This window comes from Leuciscus leuciscus, assembly GCF_965113295.1.
Source record: "Leuciscus leuciscus genome assembly, chromosome: 2".
Lineage (NCBI taxonomy): Eukaryota > Metazoa > Chordata > Actinopteri > Cypriniformes > Leuciscidae > Leuciscus > Leuciscus leuciscus.
This window is the reverse complement of record NC_138726.1, coordinates 20154195-20171464: the sequence shown is the minus strand read 5'-3', so window position 1 is coordinate 20171464 and position 17270 is coordinate 20154195. Positions and strand designations below refer to the sequence as shown.

Genomic DNA, 17270 nt, shown 5'->3' with positions numbered 1-17270 from the left:
GCAAAACTGGTTCAAAATTTAAACGTCTGATTAGGGACTTTTTTGGACGTCTGTGGACGTGCAAAACTGGTTCAATATCTGAACGTCTGACTGGGGACTTTTTTGGACGTCTGTGGACGTGCAAAACTGGTTCAATATCTGAACGTCTGACTGGGGACTCTTTTTGACGTCTGTGGACGTGCAAAACTGGTTCGAAATCTGAACGTCTGACTAGGGACTCTTTTTGACGTCTGTGGACGTACAAAACTGGTTAAATATCTGAACGCCTGACTAGGGACTCTTTTTTACGTCTATGGACGTGCAAAACTGGTTCAAAATTTAAACGTCTAACTAGGGACTCTTTTGGACGTCTGTGGACGTGCAAAATTGGTTCAAAATTTCAACGTCTGACTGGGGACTTTTTTTGACGTCTGTGGACGTGCAAAACTGGTTCGAAATCTGAACGTCTGACTAGGGAACCCTTTGGACATCTGTGGAAGTGCAAATTTGGTTTAATATCGAACGTCTGAATAGGGACCCTTACTGTGGATGTGTGTGGATGTGCAAGAAAGCCAGGACTCCTTTTGGACAGAAGACTATTTCAGTATCTGAACCAATCTGAAATGTGTCATTGTGAAATGCAAGAAGTTTTTTGACAAATAGTCATACGAAATACTGGTAAATAAAAAAATAAAAATAATCACATTATTATGAAAATGGCAAATGATATTGCATAATAAGTTGATATTATGCAATCATTCTAAAATGAATAAATTATTTACAATTTATTTAATATATGGATTAAGAAATAGAAACTGTGAAATTTCTGAAAAATTTGTATTTTGGATGTGAATGTGTGCTCAAACTTGTACATTCAGTGCATGCACATTTCCAGCATTAAAAGCAATTCAGTAGAATTACAACCCACTATCAAGTGGTGCAGAGCACGCTTCATGATTCTCTGGATCTTCCACATAGGGTTGAGCCCACAAAGGGCCTAAAATGTTACAGATTTATATTAAAAATGTTGGAGTGGGATCATATGTGTATTTTTGTTTTTGTAAAGACTCCTAATTCAATGCTGATTTAGCACATATCTCATCACAAAATGTCCTGATGTCATTGGAGGACACAGAATCCTGTACTGATGAACAAATATAGCGAATACTTATGTGTGAGATTAGGGTTAGGGTTAGGATTAGGGTTAGGGTTACCCTACCCCTAGCACAACATATTTCAATATACAGCAAAGAAGGAAAATCAGAAGCTAAATCGATAATAAAGAAAGAAGTTATGAGAATGTGGCAGGAACAATAGAATAGAGGAAACGGGAGGGGAACTATTTTTATAAACCCTTAGGTTGGGGTACGAAGGGGGAAATCATTGCAATGTTATTGTTAGGGCACACTAGACTAAACAAAACTCTGCATCTACTAGGCAAGCATGATACTGGTTTATGTAATAATTGCAATGTACCTGATCAGCAGAGTATTGTTATGATGTGTAATAAATATGATAGCAGTAGTCAAGAGGAAAATTTAGGGCATGGGAGAGATTTTAAAAGAAATATTAAATAAATCGTCAGGCCATAAAATAATTTAATATTTATTTTTAGTTTCTAAGAGCTACCAAGCTGGATAAAATCATTTGTTTTATTTATTTATTTCGTATAATGACATAGCATGTAAGCCAGAGATCATTTATAACCTGAGGGTGGCGGTAATGCACTAAAACAGTTTGCGACCGCCGTTAAAAAATCAAAGAAGAAGAATCGCACGTCACACTGCAACGTCACCAGGAAAAGTAGTATCCTGCTGATGAAAGAGGCTGCTGACACGTGGAGAGAGACACTGCATCAAATAGAGGAGTCAGTTGAGCATGTAATTCTTCACTGTCAAAAATTCTCTCAAGAACGGGAAGTATTACGGGTGGAAAGTAGAATGTTAGAACAGGAAGAATTAAGTCTAAAAAATGTTTTTGATATTGAAGTAGGGAAGTTATTCTGTTATTTGAGAGAAACTGGATTGATAAATAGAATTTAGGGTCATGAAATATTATTAGTATTATTAGTATTATTATTTTTATTTATTTTGTTTCTGCAAGGGAAGGAAAACTCTGGCCCACACTCCAACATAGTAGGTGGCGGTAATGCACCATAATGCTGGTTGCCACCCGCCATTAAACGTTACAAAGAAGAAGAAGAGAGACACTGCCTTAATTGGACTAAAACAGGTAAGTAAACATTTTTAAAAAATAAATTGAATATGTTATTCAGTTAAGAGATGATATCAGATGAATTGGAAGTCACACATGCCCCCTAATACCTTGAAAAACTTCTTAAAACTGCGGCAATTTGCGCGGTCACATTAACCGAAAAGTCGACAAATGCGCCCGCGCGTTTTGCAGTTTTTTTTGTCTTTTCACATAGCAGCAAAATAGACTTAAAATACTCCGTCATTTATGGTCATACAGACTTGAAATATGAAAAAAATAAACTGTAAAATGTATTTTTTATGTGTCCACTTACAATCGAAACAAAACATTATGCTTTTGTGTGCTTTCTGCCTCCTTCTCCATGAACTTTTTTTCTGGAGCAGTTCTCTAAACGTAAGCAAAACTCAGCAAATACACACTGGCAAGAGTAATCTTTATAATAATTTAAGCGTTTACTTTTTAATGATCTAATTCAAAACGAAAGAGAATATTCTGTTTATGTAATCTATATAAAAAGAGAGACGTTAGTCGTTCTCATGGCAACTCATTATCTGCTAATCACCCGCTGAAAAGCGCGCGCTATTCAAACGCAAATATCTTTGTTCTAATATGAATCGCGTTTGTATCTGTAGGTTTGTATGTGTGATGAACGGCTCAGATGCTCGATTACTACAATTACAACATGCTATTTTTACATGAACGTAACGCTATTATAGTTTAGCTTTTCCGTAACTATATTGCAATACTGACATGAGTAAAAATCTGCTGAAATATGTTCATGAAATATGTTGTTTAAATAAAATGCAATGTTTTAAACGTATGCTATTACACTGCAAATTAAAATTTATACGCCCTATATTAATGTATCATAAAAAAATATATATGTTTGAGACGAAATATGAATGTTTTTAGACAATAGTAATGAATCCTTAACTTTGAAATACGTATGATAAAATGTATGCTTTTTACAAAGGAAAAATTACACTTGGAGTAGTTAAAATTGTAATTGTTGACTTTCATATTATTGTTTCATTAGTCACAAATTTGGGGAGAGGATAAATATTCCAAACCTTTCTGAAAATACAATATGATGATTAACTGCACAATTACTAGAAAAGTTTACCTTGAATATTATAAAATTTGCTTGCATAAAAATTTGTTTAACTTTAAACCAATTCTGTAGAATGGCCCATATATCCTATTTGAACAGGATTTGTTTCCAGGTATGACTGTGGGCTTTTGACTTATATTTATATTAGAATTATTTTGTTGTTAACTATATGCTAAATAAATTAAAAGCAATATGTGTCTGTGTGTATGTGTGTGTATATATATATATATATATTAGGGCTGTAGCTATCGATTATTTTAGTAATCGAGTATTCTACGGATTATTCCATCGATTAATCGAGTAATCGGATAAAAAATTGTGGTGATAAAAATAGATCCAAGTGAACAACAGCCTTTAAAATTACTTAAAGACAAATAGGTAACACTTTACAATATGGTTCGTTAGTTACTCAGAATGAACAATATTTATTTCTACAGCATTTATTAATCTTAGTTCATGTTAATTTCAACATTTGCTAATACATAATTAAAATTAATGGTTGTATTTGTTAACATTAATGTAATGAACTAACATGAACAAACAATGAACAGCTTTATTTTTTATGAACAAATGTTAGTTACAGATGTAGCTATTGTTCATTGTTAGTTCATGTTGATTAATACATTAATGTTAACTAATGAGCCTTATTGTAGTGTTACCCAAATAACAATAACAAGCAATAATTATTGGTTCAAATAAAGTATCAAAGTAATCATATGGGTTTTATTGAACAACGCTGTTAAAATACACCATGTAAAATATATGATAACTAATAAACATAACATTTAATTCAAATGTCAACTTAATCTTTCATATTTGGTCACTTCTGTACGATAGAAATGCAACAGCTGCCGTCATTTCTTGAAAAGAACATGTGCACGTCAAAACATGCAAGCAGTGCAAGGGTTAAACTTCTATTTTGAAATCGCGATGAACAACAATTCGCACATGAGAATATATGCAGCGTTTACTGTGAACGGAGCTGAGGTAGGCCTACTTTTAACACAATCTGCACGCATGTAAATAATTCAACCGTCATGCTTCTCTGTGGGAGAAAAAAAACAGTGCATATATTTATTTAACTTAATCTTAGCCTTTGTGATTTCACAATATCATGATTGTAAACAGTTAAATATATCGCGTAGCCTTAGAAAACTGTGTAATGCGGTTCATGGACTCTCGTCTGTGGAATGCGCCACTTCCGGTATTTTGCCGGTTACTCGACACGGGTAAATTGCAATCGAGGATTTTTTTAAATCGAGTACTCGACTTTAATCGAGGAATCGTTACAGCCCTAAAATATATATATAGTTATGCGTTATATATAGTTATATATATATATATATATATACACATACATATACATTTCTTGTCAGCCGTCGTCTTAGGTGTGTCTTCTTAGCTACAATGAAGTTTTAAGAGTTTTTATCCAGTCATCAATGGCTTATTGATCATTATAGGTGTTATCAATAATTAAGTTGTTGTTGCTAGTTTGAGTCGAGAAATACACATTTCAGCATTATCATCACTAATCTGTGTGTGCATTTTCCTTGAGAACCAAGCAAGTTGACTCATGAAACCATTTGTTTATTATATTGCGATCGCATATCTCAATCACAATATTGACCTCAATAATTGCAATATGACATTTTCCCCAAATCGTGCAGCCCTAGCCAGAAGTATATAGATCTCTTTACACTGTCCGCTCAGTACAACAGAGGCAGGAGCTCCGCACTCAGGGTTGCTCGAGTTATATGGGCACACAACTTGCTACAAGAGCTCCACTATTACGAACAATAAAGTAATATTTGACAAATTTTGTCTTTCAGATTATGAAAATGTTCAAAGGCCAATCTCAAGATACTCTGGGAGGTCTTTCTCAGAGCAGAGCTATCAAATGGTCACTTCTAAGAGGTTTGTATAATCGATTCCAGAAAACAACAGTGTCCCATGCCCCCATTTCTTTAATCCACTCTTGGCACTCTCACCCATGCTACAGTTCCTGTAGATTACCACACACATGTAATTTCTAAATGGTGAATTTGTTTCTTCAGGCTCTTTACCAACCGGCTGATGGCAAAATTCAATATGAAGGGGAAGGTGAAGAAGCGGAAACTGCCTCTAGAGACGACTAAAACTTTTGAAAGGTAAAGGTACACAGCGCACCCCCCTTAAGCTTTTAGTTAAAGCTTAACTAAGAGACAAATTATGTTTGATATGTTTGTTAAAATGATACCCAATTGTACTTTTTAAACTGGTAACCTACTGAACAAACTTTAAAAAAATTGCAAATTGAAAAGCACATGCTACATGCATAAAGTTTAAAATCACAATGAACTAATTTCTTTGTTTTTATACTTTAAATAGATCTCCAGTTTAACTGAATTTTTTTTACATTGTTCTATTTTAATAAATTAAAAGCACTCAGATAGACAAAAGTAAGGGTAACATTAAGACAAATCAAGACAGAGTTAATCATTCAAGGGCTGTGAGTATTTTCTCTTTGCCTTTTGTTTTATTCACATTAATGGTGCAATCATCCGAAGGTTTATTAGACTGAATGCAGATCAAATAATACCAATCTCCCCTTTTCTCCAAACTATTTACACCAATTTAAGATATTAACTGTGTTTAAGTGAATACTCTCCAATCCGGTCATTTTGACATATTTTGTTGTTTATTTGATGGTTAAATGCGCACACAAAGCCTAAAGTATAATTTGCTTGTCTAGTTGCGGTCGGTTTCGGTGCGCACACACATAAGCCACCTTGAAGTTGGAAACAGTGTCCCTTGCTCGGATTATTGTTCATTATTACATGGCTTGGTTGAACTCTAATGTAGAAAGCGGTGTGTTATTTCTTGATAACAGAACTCTGCGAAGTATAACACACCGTTGCCATGAAAAACAGAGCGGTGCTATAGACGCAGGATTCTAACCGTAGAGACGGAACAGAGCAATACAATCCTTTTTAAATTAATAAAATCCTTTTTAAATCAGTTTTTTATGTCAAATTATAAATTTATTTGGTGGGTAGCCATGTAATAAGCGAGATAATGTAGAGCGAGGCGGTTGTTATAGCGAATACAACCCCTTCAGGCAGATTCAAGACCCCTCCGCATCAGCCTGTCGGGGTTCTATTCGCTATAACAACTGCCTTGCTTTACATTATCCCTTACTTAAATAGCTCTTTATTATCAAACAAGTAACCGCAATGCAACAGTAGAGACTGCATTTTACAACAACTCTCTTCTGCATTGCAAATATCAAAAATGCTTCATAGACAGATGATTTAATATTATCTCGTATAGAAACGGCTGGCAAAGATAGAATTTGCAAGATAACATCTATTTATCATTAATAAATAGTAAGTGCATTTTCTCAATTTCTCCAGTACTGACAGCAGAACTGATAACGTTGAAGCTGGATACTTCACTGGCTTACCTCTTTCTAAACTCATCTACAAGTAATCTAGTATTTGCTAAAATGGAAGTTATAGTATCTAAAAGCATTACATTTGGGCTGTGCCTGAGAAATTTTATTATATGCAGTCTCTCTCAATTCATAATTGCTATCTTAAATATCTTGTCACCCAAGGCCACTGTCTATTGCAGTCTTACACCTTCCTAACATACAGCGATGCGAGTTTACAGAACCCATTTTCAGTCATTTGTTTGCTGCCATATACCACACCATTGGTCACTGTAGTATTGCCACTTCAAGGATTAGTTCACCTCAAAATGAAAATTTCCTGATAATTTACTCACCCCAATGCCATCCAAGATATTCATGTCTTTCTTTCTTCAGAGGAAAATAAAAGTTTTTTGAGGAAACATTCCAGGATTTTTCTCCACACAATGGACTTCAGCGGTAACCAAATTGTTGAAGTCCAAATCAATGCAGTTTCACGCTGGACGTAGGCAGAAGTACCGCCCCGTTGTTTACAAAGTGAACTTGCGAAGACTAAAACAAACCATTTTAAATAAACTGACAAAAATCCATAAATATGTCATTCAACATACAATAAATTTGAACAATCCTCCTCCACGCTTGTAAACAATGAGGCGGTATAAAAATATTGTATGTTAACTTGCAATGTTAACAATGTAACTGGTTTTCTTTACATACTTATGGATTTTTTGTTTTTGTTCAACTCTTGCAGCTGCAGTCATGAAATGGGATAAAGAAGCTACAGAGGCTACAATCAAGCATCATGCAGCAGAACATCTTAAACGTGCCGTGGAGGGCATACAGGGGTGGAAATGAGGAATTTTACATGAGTACTGTAAGGCATGTGTGTTTATTTCTAGTTTAGGGGACTTTATATCTCACTCCCCTTTCCAACCACCCTCCCCCAATCTTGGTCTGGAGTAATTTGTTTTTTGTTCACTTGGCAGTTCAGTGTAACCATTAGAGTTGTTTTATTTATCAGCCTGTTCATAATTTGCTGAAAACCTCATTAAAGATGGAAAAAAAATTGTAATTTCAAACTATTTTTGCATTTTTTTATCAATAATCAGATGTCACTTATTTCCAATTGCAAAAATATAAGGCTACTAAAACGTATTTGCATGTTTTAGACAGGTGCATCAAAGGGATAGGTATTAATTTATTATTTACAATTTTAAAGCAGTAGTTCTGCACACTGCTTTTTACTATGACTACAATGAGTTTTATTGAATACCATGTTGTCATCCAACCTTGGAACAAAAGCCTGTTTGATGACCAAAACATGGTTTAATAAAGCTAATAGTAAAGCTAATTTGGTTTCGTGCATCTTAACTTTTATGAATGTTCTTTAGACGTCTGTAACTGACGTTGAAATGACGTCGTGAAAACTTTAATTTACAACATTGTAAAGATGTCACTTGGACATCAAAAATCAACATTTAAAAGAGACGTCTAATGAACGTTCAATATGTACGTCAAGAGTGAACGCTAAAAAGACGTCTAAAGACGTCAAAAACAACTTTCATTCAGGCTCTTCAGCGGACTTCTTCTGAACGTTCACTTTTTATGTCAGTTGGACGTCAACAGTGAACGTCAAAAAGACGTCTAAAAAAGACGTCATAACTTTCATTCTGGCTACTCAGTGGACGTCTTCTGAACGTTCACTTTTTATGTCAGGTGGACGTCAACAGTGAACGTCAAAAAGACGTCTAAAAAACACGTCATAAAAACTTTCATTTTGGCTCTTCAGCGGACGTCTTCTGAACGTTCACTTTTTATGTCAGTTGGACGTCAACAGTGAACGTCAAAAAGACGTCTAAAAAAGACGTCATAAAAACTTTCATTCTGGCTACTCAGTGGACGTCTTCTGAACGTTCACTTTTTATGTCAGTTGGACGTCAACAGTGAACGTCAAAAAGACTTCATAAAAACTTTCATTCTGGCTCTTCAGTGGACGTCTTCTGAACGTTCACTTTTTATGTCAGCTGAACGTCAAAAAGACGTCTAAAAAAGACGTTCAAGCTGACTCTTCATTGGACGTCTTTTGAACGTTCACTTTTTATGTCACCTGGACGTCAACATTGAACGTCAAAAAGACGTCTAAAAAAGACGTTGCAAAAACTTTCATTCTGGCTACTCAGTGGACGTCTTCTGAACGTTCGACAAAGACGTTGTAATGACGTCGTTTGGACGTGTCTGTGCTCAGTGGGTTGGGTCAGAGAGGGTCTGATTATAATTTCACAAAGTCATCTGAAGCCATTCCATAGCTTAATGTGAGGTACAGAAGTCTTACATCATTAAATTAAAGTTTACGGAAACTCGTTTTCCCTCCTCTGCGCAGTAAGGGTAAATCTTTCCGTGGCAGGGGCAGCTGCCACCGCTATATGCGCCTGTCACTAGACCTGCCACCGCTATATGCGCCTGTCACTCGACCTGGCACGGGTATACTCGACTGTCCCGCGACCTGTCACTGGTATACTCGCCTGTCCCGCAACCCGTCACGGCTATATGCGATTGTCCCGCGACCCGTCACGGGTATACTCGACTGTCCCGCGACCTGTCACGGGTATACTCGACTGTCCCGCGACCTGTCACGGGTATACTCGACTGTCCCGCGACCTGTCACGGGTATACTCGACTGTCCCGCGACCCGTCACGGGTATACTCGACTGTCCCGCGACCCGTCACGGGTATACTCGACTGTCCCGCGACCTGTCACGGGTATCTCGACTGTCCCGCGACCTGTCACTGGTATACTCGCCTGTCCCGCGAACTGTTACGGGTATATGCGGCTGTCCCGCGACCTGTCACGGGTATATGCGGCTGTCCCGCGACCTGTCACGGGTATATGCGGCTGTCCCGCGATCTGTCACGGGTATATGCGGCTGTCCCGCGATCTGTCACGGCTATACTCGCCTGTCACTCGACCCGTCACGGCCAGGGGCGGCGCCAGAGATTTTTTTGTGCTGGTGGTGCTAGATCATTGACAAGGGGAGCTGCCTGTCGCCTATATAAATGAGCAAAACTTGCCCACTAAATATTTAATATTCAATTATTTTAATGACCACAATTAAAGTTTTAATTTTATTAAATTGAACAAGCGCAACATTCTGCATTCAATCAAATATAAAATATGTATTATTAATAATAATAATGTTATTTCAACATAATATCTCGTTATTCCGACATAATATGTGTGCGTGCAACAAGCGAGATTTTTATTAATAAACTAGTGCTGCAAATATGAAGTTGACGATCGCCATATTCGTAGTGAACGCGCCAATTAGGCCTAGAGAGAAATGCACATAATGGATTACATAATCATAGAGGAGCCTTCTTTTCCTTTTGAATTATTTCGTTTAAAGACATTTCAAGCTTTGTTTTATTTGATGTATTTCTCATGTCTGTGTGAGGCATACACTGAGTTTCGTTAAGTTAGGATGAGATGCGCTCCAGTTAACGTGCAATGCAAGTGACCGCGTGGGCGCCTCCATGATTATAGTGTCCATTATATTTGCTTCTATTACTTATTAAATCAGATTCCAGGCAATTGGTTGATGAAACATTTATTAAAATTAAGATACAATTTATACAAAACGAAATTCACTTTAAAGAAAGGCTTTCTACAAAACAAAATTGAATGAAGTCAAAATCATGTCTGACCTGCTCCATGTCTCTCGATATATTGCGCATATCTTACTCGTGCTGTTCACTTTTCTTAAATCAACATAAATGGAAAAAAAATAATACTATAATATTTTAACAAATATGAAACTAAATCCGCTTATTTAATGGCTACAATAGTAGGCATATAGATTCTCTATTTGTACAAATTGCTGTACATTCATTTAGCCTAATTCTGAATTTTGCACGTCAAGTTGAAAGACATTTGTTCAAATCAAGTTCATGGATAATTGTGCGTGCATTTATTAATCATTATGATACTAAAATCATAACAAAGTAGGCTATGCTATTGTGACCGAGCGTTCTAACAGGGTTCGCCTAACACTTAGAGATAAGAAAACAATAAACGATAGCAGTTTGAACTCTTCACTCTTCTCCACTTTATTATTCAACACCTCAGATCACCAACTCCAAAAAAACCCGCGACACTCCAGTACCAAGTGTGCATGACACATGCCTATCTACGGCAAGCCCCGAAGGGAAAAATACATTGCATACACACATATACAACGAGCGCCAGTACATCCAGAATTAGTGCATCATAACAGAATTCAACAAAGTCTGTTACACTATGTACAAAAATCAGATATGAACGCAACGTTTAATTACACGTTAAGCATTTTCCTCCCATAGAAAACCATTATAAGAACGCTTAATGTGGCTTAATGCAGATTATAATGTCCCCATTATTTCATTCATTTTCATTTAGCTGACGCTTTTTATCCAAAGCGACATCCATTATGTCGAAATAACGATTTATTATGTCAAAATAAGACTTCTTATGTCGAAATAACGAGATATTATTTCTTAAAAATGCGGTTCAGGGCTTCCATAGAATACAGCCAAAATATAATTGCTTCCAGAAATTATTTTTGGGGGTGCTATCGGGGTGCTTTGGTCTTTCTTGGGGGTGCTGAAGCACCTATAGCCTACCACCCACGGTCACGGGTGCGGCTGTCACGCGACCCGTCACCTACTCCTGTCACTCGACCTGTCACAACTTTACTCACCTGTCACGGCTATATTCGCCTATCACTCGACCTGTCACATATACGCGCCTGTCCCGCGACCCGCCATCACGGCTATGGTCCCGCGACCCGTCACGGCTATGCGCGCCTGTCACTCACGGTTAAATAAAGATGTCTTGGGCTAGTTGTAATTCTACATGTAGCCTACACAATATAGTAGTAGGCTAGGCTTAGCCTAATAATAATTATAATAATACCAATAATAATATTGATAATGATGATAATAATAATAATAATAATAAATAATAATAATCATAGGCTATATCAAGCCAACCTCGCATGCTATCTTAAGGTAAACTTGCACTAGCTACTGTTGGACTGAGACGTTAGTCACGGCCAAGCTATTGTAGCCTATATACAATATTTTGTAATTCAAAGGATATTCAAAAGATTTCAAGTCAGAAAGATTTCAAAATCACATCGATTTCGTAACTGCGCCACCTATTGGTCGAAAGTGATAGCCTACCATTTACCATCTTATAAGTTAGGCTACTGTATGATTTTTCAGCAATTTGCCCAAAATCCTCTAATTGCTGGTTGCAGTTGGTCTGTTGGCAGTCTTCTCGTCTGCTTTTCAAATCTTGCCTAAACAGTGTTACATTTTAATGACAAAAAAAAAAAAACCATTCAGAATCGGGATGCGGTTTCCAGGTCAACTTTGTTTTTTTAACAGTAACTTCGGGTCACGTGACACACACAAACAGTGGTTCGAGTGAGAGGCGCATTTAACGCTCATGGGACGCAAGGCAGATGCATACGGCTGTGACGGGTCGAGTGGTAAGCGCTTATAGCCGTGACGGGTCGCGGGACAGCCGCGTATAGCTGTGACGGGTCGCTGGACAGGCGAGTATAGCCGTGACGGGTCGCGGGACAGCCGCGTATAGCTGTGACGGGTCGCTGGACAGGCGAGTATAGCCGTGACGGGTCGCGGGACAGCCGCGTATAGCTGTGACGGGTCGCTGGACAGGCGAGTATAGCTGTGACGGGTTGCTGGACAGGCGAGTATAGCCGTGACGGGTCGCTGGACAGGCGAGTATAGCCGTGACGGGTCGCGGGACAGCCGCGTATAGCTGTGACAGGTCGAGTGACAGGCGCGTATAACCGTGACAGGTCGAGTGACAGGCGCATATAGCGGTGGCAGGTCTAGTGACAGGCGCATATAGCGGTGGCAGGTCTTGTGACAGGCGCATATAGCGGTGGCAGGTCGAGTGACAGGCGCATATAGCGGTGGCAGGTCGAGTGACAGGCGCATATAGCGGTGGCAGGTCTAGTGACAGGCGCATATAGCGGTGGCAGGTCGAGTGACAGGCGCATATAGCGGTGGCAGGTCTAGTGACAGGCGCATATAGCGGTGGCAGGTCTAGTGACAGGCGCATATAGCGGTGACAGGTCGAGTGACAGGCGCATATAGCGGTGGCAGGTCGAGTGACAGGCGCATATAGCGGTGGCAGGTCGAGTGACAGGCGCATATAGCGGTGGCAGGTCGAGTGACAGGCGCATATAGCGGTGACAGGTCGAGTGACAGGCGCATATAGCGGTGGCAGGTCGAGTGACAGGCGCCGGTGGCAGCTGCCCCTGCCACGGAAAGATTTTACTCCCTCTCCCTCTGCGGCTGACAATCATTCTCCATTCAGTATTCAAACAGCGCGCGCGCGCCTCCGGTTACAGCAGGATGCACGGTAAAACTCTCTCCAATATGATATATTCACATTATAATGCTTGATCTGTAGATAAAAGGCTTTGGATTTGCATAAAATAAATTTATTTGTATTTTACGTTTGTTGCTGTTTTTAAACGACTCGCTACCGTGTGCCTGTTACTAGATCACACACATCACAAGGACTATAAATCGGCATCAAACGCACAATAACTGTAATTTAAAACTGTGAAGAAACAAATGATCAATAAACTGTTGGACAGATATAACGTACACTAGGATTTGTGCGCTCGACATTTCTTCGCTTTGTGCCGTGAACCTGCAGCAGCGCTGCACACTGTGACACCATGTTGCTTTGAGCACATCATTCTGCACCCGCGATGCGCATACGTTTTGTGCGCTCTGTTTTGAAGCGTTTCATATTATCATGGTTTTGCGCACTGAAAGATTATTAAAAGCATATATTTTTTATACCTAGCCTGCACAATACATTTAAAATAGGCATTATTTAATTTTATATTATTTATATACAGCCTACACTTCTGAATTCTTGACATTCATATATAAATATAAAATTGTGAAATGTATGATTGCCTGATTGAATTTTATAAGAGTACTAATAGTAATTTGTTTTTATTAACATGTTTAGATTTTATAAAATTACTGTGCATATTTTTTCAAGAATTACTTTTTGCTGCTGATTTATATACTCACTAAGTTTAATAAAAATACATAATACATTTATATAATATTTAAAGGTGTTAACTGTAATCTTACACTGCAAAATGATAACTTACAAAGGATTAAATTCATCACAATTATGTAAGTATCTGGATATTTGCCGCAGGGCGAGGGCTTCGATAACCTCTCTCTTTTGTGTTTGCATCCCTGTAATATATTGATAATAGCATATAGTTTATGTATAATAGCAATAGAATATGAAATATCAATTACAGAATATAGACAATAAAAAATAAGTTAAATAGTTACTATGAATAGTACAATAATTTAACAGCATAACTATAATAGATTGATAATCGCAAGTGGTTATTATAATAACAATAATAAATAATGTAAATTTATATATGTTGTTTAAAGCTCGAATCTTTGGTTTATTTATAAAGATAGCGCCTATTTGAAAATTTGATCTGACGTTTTCGGAGTTGTGACCCAGGCATGCAGGCAATCGGACGCTCGGCGCTCATGTACCCCGCCGAGAACAGCCTTTCCTCGGTTAGTGCTGCTGACGTTTGTCGCTGGCCCGGATGTCTCTAGACTAGTGGTTTAACATGAGATATAAATCGTCTTGTGTATATCTAATGGGCGATTTATTTATTTATTTATTTTATTTGTCTCATTAATATATAATTTGTTCCCTGGCAAAACGTTTTGGCTGAGGGCAAAGTGAAGTTTCATAGCTTTATATATTTAGTCTATTTAACTTTAACGTTGTAGCCCAGAGAGCTGACTTATGTTTGACTGAATCGTTTGCTTAATTATTGTATAGCTTCTTATACCTTTTAGGCTACTTATACTTTTATAATGGCTATTATTGATCATTAAAACTGACATTTAACAAAAAAGGTTATGTCATTTTATTTTATATATTTAAAACATATAAAATATTTTATTATACGTTGCCTACATTCTCTTCACTGTATGTAGCCTACACAATTAATCAAATAAAATGACACAACCCTGTCTCTTTTAGCTAAATGTCAGTTTTAATGATCAATATTATAATATTTTTTATGTATCATATTTTTAAAATGAAAGCAAAAAGAGTCAGGGTTGTGTTTTATATTTCGTGTTGTTATAAATATATGCAGTGAAGATAATCAATTGCGTTGCCTGAACCAGGGATGGACTGGGACAGAAAATCGGCCCTGGCATTTTGGCCTAGACTGGCCCACTACATATGATCATAAACACCACCCATCTTTGCACGCCCTTGAATATGTTTTTGTTCAACTCCTATTCATTAAAACCACTAATGCCATGTAATGAGTGAGTAGAAATGAGTGAGAGTTAACAGATGAAATAAGTACAAAATTGTAATTTATTAATACAATTGAACTATACTCCACAGTGATGCATCCAAAAAACAAGCTATAAGCTGCATTGGCATAGCAATACCAGTGTTTCTCACAGGATTTTTGGTAAAACTGTGGTGGGTGGACCTCAGTCCTTCTAGCGGGATTTGGGGGCATGGGCATGGGCATGGGTCCTGATGAAGGTCCTGCTGCTGCAGAAAACATATATATTTTGACACATTTTACAGCGTCTGCTTGAAGGGCCTGTATCTATTTTTCACGCTGTTTCTCTGCACATTCCTTGCGTTTCTTCTCCATCTCTCAGACTATTTTGACAGATACACACTTGACACTGCACGCTCACTCAAAGCCCAAAGGGGGAGGTGTTTAAAGATGTGATTGGGCCAGCCCAGAGTCAATCAAGAAAACAACCAATGGGCCGCTGATGTACGCGTTTCATGGGCCGGTCTGTCAGTGGAAAAAAAACTAACGCTTACTTTTTTTTTGAACAATGCATTACACCAGCACTAACCCAGCGCCGTCAATTAAACAAAACAAAACAAATGGGCCGCCGATATACGAATTTTATGGGCCGTAAAAAATAAATAAATTATGAAATGTATCGGCCCAAAAAGCACGTCGGCCCACCGGGCATTTGCCCGGTATGCCAGATTACCAGTCCAGCCCTGGCCTGAACCACATTTGTGTGGCCATTAATATGTTTAAGTTTTTTTTTTTTTTTATGAAAATGAAAAGAGGCGCCTACTAAAACATATTTTGTTTTATTGTAGAATAAATATACATAAAGAGATAACCGGAGTAGCCAGAGCGAGCTGAGTGACGCTATCAAATACGCCGCTGTTCCATTTGCAGAATTATCGGACTTGCATCCTCCCGTCCTCGGGAGTTCGTTCTCCTGAGTCGAACTTGTCAAGTCCGAACTACCAAGGACTCAAGTCCGAAGTTTGCGTACTTGGTATTGAGAAACGGCCGTTGTGTTTTCTGACATTCTATTTTGTTTTCAGATTTGTCGTTTTGTTTTCTGACTTGCTATTTTGTTTTCAGATTTGTTGTTGTGTTTTTTATTTGTTATTATGTTTTCGGAATTGTTGTTGTGTTTTCTAAATTGTTAATTTGTTTTTAGTCTTCATTGCCTTTTTGTTGTTTTGTTTTTTGGAGTTATTATTTTGTTTTCGGAATTGTGATTTGTTTTGCACTTCTCGGCCACCGTAGTACGCGTGACCTGACCGCAGTACTCCCATAGACAGTATATAAACTGGACACAGCGACCCCATAGGTTTCAACGGAGAAAAGTGAAGCACATTAGAAGCACATACTTCCTGATTGCCGAGCGAACTGCGCAGACTCACACTGAGCTTGATGACGTGGATGTGACGTGAGCAACCTGTCTGACAGTGGTAAGTCTTCTAGTAGCTGTGCCAAGAGAAATCCTTTACTGCCGATCTGAATCATTGAATCAATGAGCTATAAGAGCAGGAGCAACTTTTGGTAAGTTTTCTGATTAATTATTTTGTCATTTTGCATAGTATTTATTTATTTTAAAATGTAACGCCAGTACGCTATATTAAGTTAATGCATAATATTAAGGAATTATGTAAAATTATATTCAAGAACTTGTGATATGAATTCATACCATAGACAGTAATAGGTATAGGCTATATAAGGAGATAACATACTAGGCACAGGTTAATTATTGCTAACTAAATGCTAGTTAACATGATTAATTAAACTTAAACAGCTAATGTAAGTCGAATGTAAGTTAAATAAGGCATATTTATTTAACCGCCCAGGGAGCGCATATTTTAAATATCATTTAACGTTAAGCACGATGAAATTAGGCATTGGAAAAGATAATGTGCTTGCTGGGCACATAATTAACATGGTTAATTGATGCACATGATGTTGTAACGTTAATGATCGCCGAATATAACCACAAAATGGCGTTAACTGTTATCAACATCGCATCATAATAAAAAAGTTATTCAGTAAATCGCTTTGGACAAAAGCGTCTGCTTTGGCCTGTTAAATAACATATATAAAAGATGGAAAATAAGGAATGTCACCAATAACATCTATAACTAATGGTTGCCCTTTT

General features: G+C 37.7%; 1 long non-coding RNA gene across 2 annotated transcripts; it reads left to right on the top strand.

Moving 5' to 3' along the window:
- Positions 1 to 466: 466 nt before the first annotated feature.
- LOC309486329 lies at positions 467 to 8062 on the top strand. 2 transcript variants are annotated; one of them, XR_014201481.1, is made up of 5 exons: positions 467 to 1846; positions 2083 to 2211; positions 5134 to 5218; positions 5359 to 5451; positions 7465 to 8062. It is a non-coding gene; the product is annotated as an uncharacterized lncRNA (long non-coding RNA). The 2 variants fall into 2 exon arrangements; XR_014201482.1 differs by lacking the exon at positions 467 to 1846 and having other exon boundaries at positions 1848 to 2211.
- Positions 8063 to 17270: the final 9208 nt, after the last annotated feature.